Consider the following 12,819-nt stretch of genomic DNA (forward strand, 5'->3'; position numbering starts at 1 on the left):
ATCAGTTCAGCTGTTTAGTATACTGCCAGAAACTGAAGAAACCATAGGGTTATACTACTACATTTTCACAGCAAAAAATAAAAATATGAAAGTGAAAATAAAGAATAAAAAACTGACTTGCAAAGAACACAATTATATGAATAAGACATATGCTTCTAATGCAATGAGAATTCAAGAATATAGAACAACTCAGTTACAGATTACAGGTGACGAGTGTGATCCACAGAGTATGGGAAAAATGTGACAAGGCAGGTAGTTGGGTGAATAACCACTCCGTATTATTCTGAATCATTTGTAGTTTTTATCATATTTACAAGTGTTTCTCTTCCCACTATTTGTATCTCTTAGAAATACTGCTACACATGACTCAGATGTATACCTACCATGCAACAGCAAAATGCATTACACCAGAACCACAAACTCATGTTTAGTGTGCACTCTAAGCTAGCAACTAAAACATAAAGAGAATGGTCTTGATTGAGCTTCTCTGGAAGCATGTAGATGCCAGGATATGGTTTAGGTAGAACCTATGACTGGGTTCAAGGGACACAAGTATCAAAGATCTGGCCCAGGCACTCTTCTTTTGTCCTGTTGTCTTCCTCTCTTCACATGCATTCTGGTTGAATTTCTATTTATTTTTTCAAGTGTCTTTGCCTGATGGAGAAAGAATTTTCTTGAAAAACTAGCATTTCCTATCATATTTGCATTACATTGAACAATGAGTTTTTGAGCTACCCTATTTCATTTAATCTTTATATAAAAACATAGCTGTAAGGCTGATGAATTTTATAGAATAAAGAAAAATGATTGATATCCAGTGAAATACATGCAAAAATGCACTTGTCACAATGTTCTGAAATGTTACCAGAGATATACACTACAGTGTCTGAATAATAAGAAATAGTAAAAAGTCATTGATTTCAGGCAGCTTCGACACCACAATGCTTCTTCATCCATAGTTTTATTGGAGGTTACCTTCCACCTCTCTCAGATCTGACCCACCCAAACAGTTTAACATGCAATTTGAACTATGGTGTAACTAGGTATTTCAAATCAACTTGAAGTATTAGCAGGCATAAAAACCATTTCTAGTTCCAGAAATGTATAAGGCTATTCAGAAAACGTATCCTGTACCTTCTGAGAATTAATTAATACTGAACCAATTGAATGACTATACCACACAGCAGGAATAATTAAACAATATGCTGCTGTTCTAATTTGTATGACAGAAATGATTATCAACATAATTAGAGAATAGTTCAAAGAAACAGTTGTAAGGATAAAAACTCTCTCTTACATATGTTGATTATATATTCATGTTGTGTAGCTTCAAATAAATAAACAAGCAGACTGAGTTGAGAATTAGAGTATTTTTTGTCAAGGAGACAATTACCTTTATTTCGTTTTTAGAATGATTTTGTCGGGAGTCAGCCAATGTTTGCTCCACTGAAAACGCAAGATAGTCAAAGACCCTTGCAAGTGGCGAATTTTAGTGAAGAATACTGCCACACGAACAAAGTCTATGCTACAAAAACTGTCAAAAATAATGTCGTATTGGAATTCCTGTCCTTTAATCAACATGAATACAATGCAGCCAGAAGATTCAATTAGTCAACTAGTGCTAACAAGACAGCGAAGAATATCAAGAATAAATACGGACTAATTATTATAAAAAAGAAGAAAATTCATGCTGTATAATTACAAGTAGTGCAGTGGAACTATACTACCCAAAGTTGTGCAACTTTAAAATGCAAATTTGTTGCTTTGTGATTTGAACGTCACAAAAGTGATACTACCATACTTAAAAGAAAAAAAAAAATATGCTGACCAGTTTTAATGTTGTAACAAGGCTTTATCAACTGAATAACTGAAGAAATACAGCTTAGCTATGTGTTAACTAATGAGTTGCTAAGCAAATAAACATCAAACATTCACATGAAGGAAATGAGAATTATATAGATGGGTCACAAATAGTGTCCAAATATAAATATTTCGACACTACCAAATATTTTGGACAGTACATGAGCAATTTGTTGTGATACAATGAAGAGTTTAGCAACTGACAACAATTTCCACACTTTGCGATGGCAGCGGCAGCAGCAGCCGACAAATTCAACAAGACAAAAATGTGTCTGACGAGTGTAAAGTGCAGTGATTTTTTTGCAGTAATTGTTTTGACTGGAAAGGTGTTTGTGTAAAATACGACATAGAAATTTTTAAACAGGAATGTAAGAACTATAGTCTGAACAGTAGGAGAAGTGTAGTCGCAGCCAACATATATACTCATTTCTGGATTCTAGACATATAGGTATAAACAAATAGCTTGACACAGCTTTAATAGAGAAAAATCTCACCATGGAAGGGTTTATGCAATTAGTATTAGAGCAATTTGCCTTAATGAATAACAGATTTACAGAAATAGACAATAATTTACAAAAATCGAGAACAGAGTAGATAGCATCGATAAGAAACTATGCTTCTCAACTTAATGGCAGAATGGGCAGGTTGGAAAAATGATTAGACTTAGGATTCAATCAAGTTGCTGAACTAGAGGAACAGCTGGATATCGTGGAGGACAAAGTAGAGGGCAAACTGGAACATGTACATAAACTAAAATCTTACCTAGGTAGTTTAATACAAAGAATTCAAATTTTAGAGGGAGATTTACTGCACACTAAAGACATCTTACAGAAGACTACAAACAAGAATATTAATGTAATACGGTATCATCTATCATTAAGGAATCAGAACCAACATTACAAAAGCTAGAAGTTGAACAAAAAAACAACCAGACTTAAGGACACAAACAGTAAACCTATGGAACCTTTTTTTTTTCAGAATAAATCCATACCTTCCATAACCACAGTCATAGGTGATAGACTGTCAACAGTTAATAATAATGACCAATTCTTAGTTACTACTAACAATGTACTACAGATTAATAATAAAGGACAAGAACTAACAAGACAGGTTGTAGATCTGATAATGACGAGTAAGTTAGTAAGTAACAGTTGTGATGATTTCAGTACTTTATTAAGTAAAGGACTAAATCACAAGTTTCTGAAATTCACACCATCAGGAAAGATACACCCCATTTTATTTCTGAAATCATTTAAAGGTATGTTACCAAAAAACCAGAAACATGGACAGATTATAATCAAATAAGATTTGTCATCAGCCATATGATGGGTGTTGGTCCGCAATGGGGAACGCTACTGTTGGAAAACTTTAGAACTTACCAAGATTTGAAATTGCCTTCAAATCAAAGTACTGGAGACATCGAGAATGAAAAAGTTACGGCTGTGAACTGTTGCCGGCCAAAGTGGCCGTGCGGTTAAAGGCGCTGCAATCTGGAACCGCAAGACCGCTACGGTCGCAGGTTCGAATCCTGCCTCGGGCATGGATGTTTGTGATGTCCTTAGGTTAGTTAGGTTTAACTAGTTCTAAGTTCTAGGGGACTAATGACCTCAGCAGTTGAGTCTCATAGTGCTCAGAGCCATTTTAACCATTTTTTGTGAACTGTTGTGTTTAAAACCATACAATAATAACTCTTGGAAAGTATGCAGGAATTTTGTTGAGTGGCACATTAATAAGGCTAAGTACTTAGATGATTGTACATGAGAGAAAATTTTGTTAAATGCAGTTTTCAGCCTCCTCCCATGGAGAGTAAGAGACAAACTTTTGGACAAAGATTTGAGTAATGTTAATAATTTACTAGAATATTTAGAACAGAGAGACACCATTGAGAGACAATCAGAGAGATGGCAATCAAATAACAACAGCGACAACGCTCACCAACACAACATGACAAATGGGTGTTACAATAGAGGACAATGGGGAACAAGAGAAAATAATGTGAGTTTTCTGTACAGAAGGTCCAGTTGTCAAGATGATAACAGAGCCGGCCGGATATAGGCAAGGAAATGGTAACGATGATACAGAACACCAAGGTACAATATTTAATAATAATATTGCTAGTTTAATAAGATATTACACTGAAAATACATTAACAGACGACCTCTTAGAAAAAAGAACACAACCTGTTAAGTAACATTTTCAACCAAAACTTAATGGAATAGTCAGGCATACACCAATAAGAATACCTCATGATTCTGGTAGCGATATTAGTGTAGTAGACTATGGGTCTTTAAAACAATGCTATATGTTACATATGTTTCCAAGAGTGCTTGTAACAGGAGTTAAAATCCCAGGGATAACATTAATCATAAGCAAACCAATTCATGAAGAATTCTTGATTACATTTGGATTGAGTGGATATACACGAGTACCCAACATTTCTAGGTGCAGGATTAAATATACCAACTGTTCTCAGAATAGACTAGCTTGCACACGGTTACATTAGATTTTTCAAATGAGCTCAGTATGATTTCCTTATGGACAAGACAGAAACACAGTCACATTAAAATCTGATCCAGTGACTATTCGAGAGGTGAATCTTACATCAGTAGCAGGAGCTAACCTAGTCAATGATGATGACAAAAAAAAATTACATGATTACAACCTACTGGTAAATCAAGAGGATACAGTTAACAAGATGAGTAGATCAGAAAATCTCAAAACAAACATGAAAAAGAAGATGGCATCTTTATTAAGTAGTCACATACATGTTTTTCATTGAGCCCACGACTTATAAAACACTTTGTTTCTACTCTAAAGATTAAGCCACACAATCCATTCTATACAAGACCATATTCCATACATGTTCCTATGAAAATGCAAGTACAAAAGGAAAGTGACAGGATGATTAATCATTGAATCTTCTGAAAGTTACTGTAACAACCCCTTAGTTGTGGTCAAAGAACCGATGGAATTGTGAGACTAGTATTAGATGCAAGATGTGCTAATAAAATAATTGAACCTGAAAGAGAGAAACCACCTACAATAGAAGAAATGTTAACCAAATTTACAGGGGCAAGATACATCAGCACAATGGATATCAGTGATGGATATTTGCAAATACAACTTCATAAAGACTAGAAAGTAAACAGTTTTTCTATTTTAAGGACGATCATACCAATATCAGGTTTTACCTTTTGCACTAAACGTTCCAGTTTTCGTGTTTACAAGACCCTAGGCAAAGCCAATGCCTTAAGAGATAAGATTTTAATTTACATTGACGGCATTGTAGTTATATCTACTAAGTGGAAGAAACACTTAGAAATGCTACACGAATTTCTAAATAGACTGATATCACAAGGAATTACAATTAAACTATGAAAATCACAATTTGTTAGGAATGAGATGAAGTTTTTGGAACACACAGTGAGTATGAAAGGGATAAAACTGGGTCCACATAGACTAGATGCCACTGAACTCTGCCCAGAACCTTCAAACAGAAGGCAACTAAAGTCTAATTTAGGAATGGTAGAATTTTATAGAAAAATTTTTTCACGTGCAGTACTGAATGCACCACACTTATTAAAATTATTAATAGCAAACACATCCTGGAGTTGGGATGAACATTGTACAGAGCAGTTTAACACTATAAGGAAAACTTAATAAATTCACCTATACTACTTCACTCACACTTCACATTACCATTCCAACTATCAGCAGATGCATCCAACTATGGTCTGGGATGCTGCATATTTCAGGAACACATGCAGTACACAGTACAGCACAGGAAAATAAGTAATTATACTATCAATGAAAAAAGACATTACCTGTAGTATGGGTTTTCATAAGTTTAATTACTCACTGACAGGCAATGAAACAGTAATGCATAAAGACCATAATGCAATAATCTTCCTACTAAACTGCAGACTTTTACACAGTAAACTCACTAGATGGTCTCTGTTTTTGAAGGAATTTAAATTTTCGATTAGGCACAAGAAAGGAAAAGACAACTTTGTACTAGGTGCCTTATCAAGACCATCTGTTGACTTACAATCAAACCAGGATGTAAAGGGCAAAGGAAGATTTGCTATATATTTCTTGAAAATTGATAAATATGAAAAAGATATTCAAACACTCAGTCATATGGTAACAACTCTACAGCAGCAAAATAGTAGTTTAAATAGACACATTAAAAGCGTACAACAAAGCAGCTCAGATCAGGATGAAAATTAGAAGATATGTGAAGGAATTTTGTTTCATAAGAACAACAAAACAGATAAATGGTTACTATGCACCACCAATGATAGCACTGAATTACTTACTTGGTATGTACACTTAGGTTATGCACACTTTGGACTACAGAAAAGTATCATGGACATGAAAAAGTATTGATACTTTAAAAACATGAATCGGCAGGTGAAGAAAATATTATGCTCCTTTGAGATATGCCAAAAAGTAAAAATAAATACTTCAGAAGTACACACATTGCTGTATCCCTTTGTTCCAGAAGAAATTATGGAGTTAGTGGCACTGGATTTCTCTGTCCCAATGCATAAAGGCTGGGGAGGAATGAGATACATCCTGGTCATTTTAGAATGTTGGTCAAAGTTGTACCCTCTAAGAAAAGCTACAAACAATAGCATAGTAAGTAAATTGTGAGGTCACTATTTTAAAAAAGTTGGTAAAAACTAAGAAACTGTTAGTGGACAATGGGAGCCAGTTTACATCCAAAAACCTCAAAGAGTTTTTGGTCAGGCAGAATGTAAACCATATTTTGATCTTGCACTACCATCCACAAAGCAATCTGTCAGAAAGGGTTACGCGTGAACTGGGGCATTTTTTCTGAACTTAGTGTGTGACTAAAGTGTACAAAATTAGTAATTGAATTGGGATTAGTGTTGAATGAATTGCCACACTTGGTCACTAAGGTTTCACCAACAGAGTTAATAGGACAAGAAGTAGAAGGGGAAGATTTCCTGGAATGATATGAGGCCAGAAGAAAACTCTGTCTTCCAGTCAATGTCAACAAAGAATATTAAAGTAGGGATGACTAAAGAAGCTGAAAAGGATATGGGAAAAAGGCACCCCTATATTATACAGAGTGGGAGGTGTAGTCTTGGTCAGAAGTCGCAAGAGAAGTGACAAGTGTGGAAGGACAACGAGCAAGTTTTACCCACTGTAGGAAGGGCCATTCATGATAACCAGGATACCACATGCAATGGCAGTAGTATTAACTGACCCAACAATCAAACAACCAGCAAAGAAAAGAGCATGTATAATACCCAGGATTTATGACCAAACAGAGATTAACTGACCATCCTCTTTTTTTCAAAATTGTTGGGTGCAATAAGCTTATCAGGCAGTTTTCAACAAATTAAATAATTTGGAAATAGCAGGGTTGATATAATGATGGTAACCCATTGTTTATAACAGTGGGGTAGAGGTAAGGCTAATATATGATGACACTACTATGGTATTAATAAAATGATGTATGTTGTTTTACGTGCCCTCCCTGAGAGGCAGCAAGAGAAAGGTGATTACATTATGAGTGAAGATGTTGAGAATGTTAGAACTGAACTACTCTAAAAATGAGGTATTAAATTGGACAGCAAACCCATGAAGAAAAAACAAAAAAAAAATTTTTTTTTCCCCTATAAGGGTTCCCATACTAATAAAGGTATTTGATATTGCTGTATGTGTAGAGTTAGTTAAGTAGCAGACCCTAGATAAGGAGTCTGTTCTCGATTATGAGGTTGTTATGCATGCTTTAGGATGTACATTATAATGAAAGAGATGTAGAACGTTTACACTAGTATTAACTACGATAGGATTATGATTCAGTAGTAATTAAACCTTTCCTCAGTTCCTCCACATATAACCATGTTACAAGTCAATAAATATTATTTCTGAATATTATTTCTGAGTTAGAGAAGTTTTATCAGGAATGGGTTATGACAAATTAACATTCACGCGACATAAATCATTTATGACATTTCATTTCCTGTTGTATAAGACATTTTATTTGTTTTGGGCACGATAATAGTGAATTTTATAATGGAAACTACACTTCATAATGTCACGACAAAAAGCGTTATGCAAGTCTTTGCATGCAAATGCAAACTGAGATCCTTGTGTTCTAATATTTGTTTAATGTATTTACTATGTAATTGAAGTATTTAAAGTGATACACTGACTGATCAACTGAGGTTGTGAAGGTACAAATGTTTCGGACTACGACTGCAGCAGTTTGTTACTCCTGAAAGACGTAAAAATGTGAAATAAATAAATAAATAAAAGGTCGACTTACTGTCTTCAGAGACAAACTGAAAACTTAAATGATGAGTCCAGGGTGTTCATAACTTGAGTTATTGTTTTACAATATTGTAAAAGTATTTCTCTCTCATGTACACTCCTGGAAATTGAAATAAGAACACCGTGAATTCATTGTCCCAGGAAGGGGAAACTTTACTGACACATTCCTGGGGTCAGATACATCACATGATCACACTGACAGAACCACAGGCACATAGACACAGGCAACAGAGCATGCACAATGTCGCCACTAGTACAGTGTATATCCACCTTTCGCAGCAATGCAGGCTGCTATTCTCCCATGGAGACGATCGTAGAGATGCTGGATGTAGTCCTGTGGAACGGCTTGCCATGCCATTTCCACCTGGCGCCTCAGTTGGACCAGCGTTTGTGCTGGACGTGCAGACCGCGTGAGACGACGCTTCATCCAGTCCCAAACATGCTCAATGGGGGACAGATCCGGAGATCTTGCTGGCCAGGGTAGTTGACTTACACCTTCTAGAGCACGTTGGGTGGCACGGGATACATGCGGACGTGCATTGTCCTGTTGGAACAGCAAGTTCCCTTGCCGGTCTAGGAATGGTAGAAAGATGGGTTCGATGACGGTTTGGATGTACCGTGCACTATTCAGTGTCCCCTCGACGATCACCAGTGGTGTACGGCCAGTGTAGGAGATTGCTCCCCACACCATGATGCCGGGTGTTGGCCCTGTGTGCCTCGGTCGTATGCAGTCCTGATTGTGGCGCTCACCTGCACGGCGCCAAACACGCATACGACCATCATTGGCACCAAGGCAGAAGCGATTCTCATCGCTGAAGACGACACGTCTCCATTCGTCCCTCCATTCACGCCTGTCGCGACACCACTGGAGGCGGGCTGCACGATGTTGGGGCGTGAGTGGAAGACGGCCTAACGGTGTGCGGGACCGTAGCCCAGCTTCATGGAGACGGTTGCGAATGGTCCTCGCCGATACCCCAGGAGCAACAGTGTCCCTAATTTGCTGGGAAGTGGCGGTGCGGTCCCCTACGGCACTGCGTAGGATCCTACGGTCTTGGCGTGCATCCGTGCGTCGCTGCGGTCCGGTCCCAGGTCGCCGGGCACTTGCGCCTTCCGCCGACCACTGGCGACAACATCGATGTACTGTGGAGACCTCACGCCCCACGTGTTGAGCAATTCGGCGGTACGTCCACCCGGCCTCCCGCATGCCCACTATACGCCCTCGCTCAAAGTCCGTCAACTGCACATACGGTTCACGTCCACGCTGTCGCGGCATGCTACCAGTGTTAAAGACTGCGATGGAGCTCCGTATGCCACGGCAAACTGACGGCGGCGGTGCACAAATGCTGCGCAGCTAGCGCCATTCGACGGCCAACACCGCGGTTCCTGGTGTGTCCGCTGTGCTGTGCGTGTGATCATTGCTTGTACAGCCCTCTCGCAGTGTCCGGAGCAAGTATGGTGGGTCTGACACACCGGTGTCAATGTGTTCTTTTTTCCATTTCCAGGAGTGTATGTTTGTCTGCTTTTCTTTTTTACTCCCTTTCCTGCTAGTTCATTCACAAGGGATTGCATGTGTGAGGATACAAAGTCTTCCTTACGTATGTTGATTTTATATGCATATTGTATAGCTTCAAATAAAATCTACAACCAGAATGAGCTGAGAATTAGAGTTTTTCTAGTTAAGGAGATAATTATTTTTATTTTGTTTTTAGAATTACTGAATCCATCTCAATGAGCCTATTTTTGTATGAACATCTTATTGGTACCATAAAATTAAATAAATTCAATGGTGAAGTGCACTTGTTGTCTATGATATTAAATAAAGTGATATCAAATGAACAAAGAGACTAAAAAATACATCACACAATGTAAGATAAATACATTTGTAGACTTAACAGCCCAGAAACTGGTTGGTAGAACTCACAGACAATGTTAAGTCCTGTTCAGAACTGACACAAATGAAATGTAATATCTCATTTTTCCAGTCAATGTTGAGGTAGTGAGAAAGAGTAAATTTATCTGCAGCCCTTCTCTCCAATCTCACACACTTTTAAAATATTGTTTAAGGATCCTCTTCCAATAACACTACTAGTGTGGTTCACTAACATATCCATAAAAAGAAAAAAAACTGTGCCTAAATATTTATCTTTATCCTGAGATATTTAAACTCCTATTGCTGAAGAAGTGTCTGGGTTCAAAGGCTCTAATGCCAGTGCAAGCAGTAAACAGAGTACTGTCAGTAGTACCTTGCTTGTTGTAGAGAGCTTTCAGCATAGTATTTGTGGAGCACTTGTGTATTCTTGGTACATACCAAAGTGATAGAAATAATGAAGAAAGCAGGTATGTTCAGAATCTCACAGGTTTGCATTCCAAAAATAAAAACAAATAATACATGAGATCTCCTTTCTCTCAAAGGAATACTGAGGTGACACCAAGAACAAAAGAGGCTCCTCCAAATTCTTCCCAAAATAAAAGATCATTTTATGGCATCTGAACCCCTCAATTGTACTGTTCCATGTTTTGATGGACCACAGCCCATATGCCATGTTCATGTACACACGGATACCTACGTGTGTTTTCTGAAATACCTCCTTCTTTGAGGACACGTCTGTTTGTTTGTTTGTTTGTTTTTCCTTCTGATTCAGTGCAGGTGCATGACATATGGCCTATGGTCCATCAGAACATGAATCAGTACTCTTCAGAGATTCAGATGCCATAAACTGAGCCTTTATTTCAGAAAGAAGTTGTGGATTCATCTTCCATACATAGCAGTTGCTAATAGTGATGACACTGGTGGAGAGTAATAATAATATTTGTAACATCAGTGTCACTATTATTTAATCTAATGTGTGTGTAGAAATATAGTTATGGAGGGAAAATGCAATCTATTGCACAACACCAGGTCACAACTAAACTGTCTGTATTAGGGAGAATATGAAGAGGAGATATTATGGGGAAAAATGTCCTGACTGTGTTCTACATCCATATGAACAATGCACAAGATGTTTCCTTTAAACAGAATACACAGTCATTATCAATACATACATTGCAAAATATTTGCTGGCACTCTATATATAAGTCAACTGATAATGTCACAACTGTCTGTGGAAAGGGTTACAGGTTTGCGTCTAACCCTTTCTACACAAAATATACTTTTCCACTGCTTGCCTGATGGCCTTCCCATGTGGACTGTTTATCATCTAACTGCCTGAAAAGAAAATTCCAGTCAGGAAAAGGTGCAAATTACTGTCTGACCACACCAGCAGCCAACAATAAATCTGCCATAGTTCAGGGAGACACAGTTAGAACAGGCAAACCATAGGAAGTTGTGTAAGGCATAACAGGGTCGGCAGGCTTGTGTCCATAATTTAATGAAAAGTGAAATGCTTATCACGGTGAGTGAACACTTTGATTTTATATTGTGGCTATTACAACATCAAAGTTGTAAGATATTGATGCTATTATGGTTCTTAATTCAAGTGCATGAAATGCGCTTTTCAAATTCATGGATTAATGCTTTCAAATGTTGTAATTCTCTGAATTTCAATTTCTTGGAAATTGTGTTAAAGGGATATTCTACGCCAAAATGTAAAGCCATTATCATTAGTCTTATGTTCAAATATTTTACAGGAATTAGGCAATATTTAATATTATATATTATAACATTTTATATATTATATTGTTGTTATTAAAAACCTAGATATCTGTGGCACACTGAAAGTGAGGGTGACAGCAAGTTATGTTTTTTGGAGAGCTCCTCATTGTACAACATGGTACACATTAATCAGAAATGACAATATGTAGTTAGTTCTCACACTAGAGGCAACAGCAAGTTTGCCATTATTACTTCTGGTGATAGGTGTCATAACACCGGCAGAAATCTAGAAATTCACTAACAGAAACTTCTGCAGTGATGCCTCTGACATCCACAAGAAATGATATTGACACGAATGCCAGAAAGGCAGATAACTGTGCCAGAAAGCTGATTCATCAACAAAACTGTAACGAGACAAAATTCCAAATATTGCTGAGAGAAACATTTAAAACTAGAAAAAACTATCCTTAACTTTTGGAATCGCTGAGACTGCTTCTCCCTGATGTTATTCAATCTGTATACTCAGCAAGCAGTAAAGGAAACAAAAGAAAAATTTGGAGTAGGTATTAAAATCCATGGAGAAGAAATAAAAACTTTGAGGTTTGCCGATGACATTGTAATTCTGTCAGAGACAGCAAAGGACTTGGAAGAGCAATTGAACGGAATGAACAGTGTCTTGAAAGGAGGATATAAGATGAACATCAACAAAAGCAAAACGAGGATAATGGAATGTAGTCAAATTAAGTCGGGTGATGCTGAGGGAATTAGATTAGGAAATGAGACACTTAAAGTAGTAAAGGAGTTTTGCTATTTGGGGAGCAAAATAACCAATCATGATCAAAGTAAAGAGGATGTGAAATGTAGACTGGCAATGGCAAGGAAAGCGTTTCTGAAGAAGAGAAATTTGTTAACATTGAGTATAGATTTAAGTGTCAGGAAGTCATTTCTGAAAGTATTTGTATGGAGTGTAGCCATGTATGGAAGTGAAACATGGACAATAAATAGTTTGGACAAGAAGAGAATAGAAGCTTTTGAAATGTGGTGCTACAGAAGAATGC

At 37.3% G+C, this 12,819-nt stretch overlaps 1 protein-coding gene across 1 annotated transcript in view; it reads right to left on the bottom strand.

Annotated features, from left to right (window-relative positions):
- The window catches only part of LOC126195495 (MAP7 domain-containing protein 1-like), a 279,241-nt gene that overhangs the window by 63,011 nt on the left and 203,411 nt on the right, over positions 1–12,819 (bottom strand). The window lies entirely within an intron of this gene.

This window comes from Schistocerca nitens, chromosome 1 (assembly GCF_023898315.1).
Source record: "Schistocerca nitens isolate TAMUIC-IGC-003100 chromosome 1, iqSchNite1.1, whole genome shotgun sequence".
Lineage (NCBI taxonomy): Eukaryota > Metazoa > Arthropoda > Insecta > Orthoptera > Acrididae > Schistocerca > Schistocerca nitens.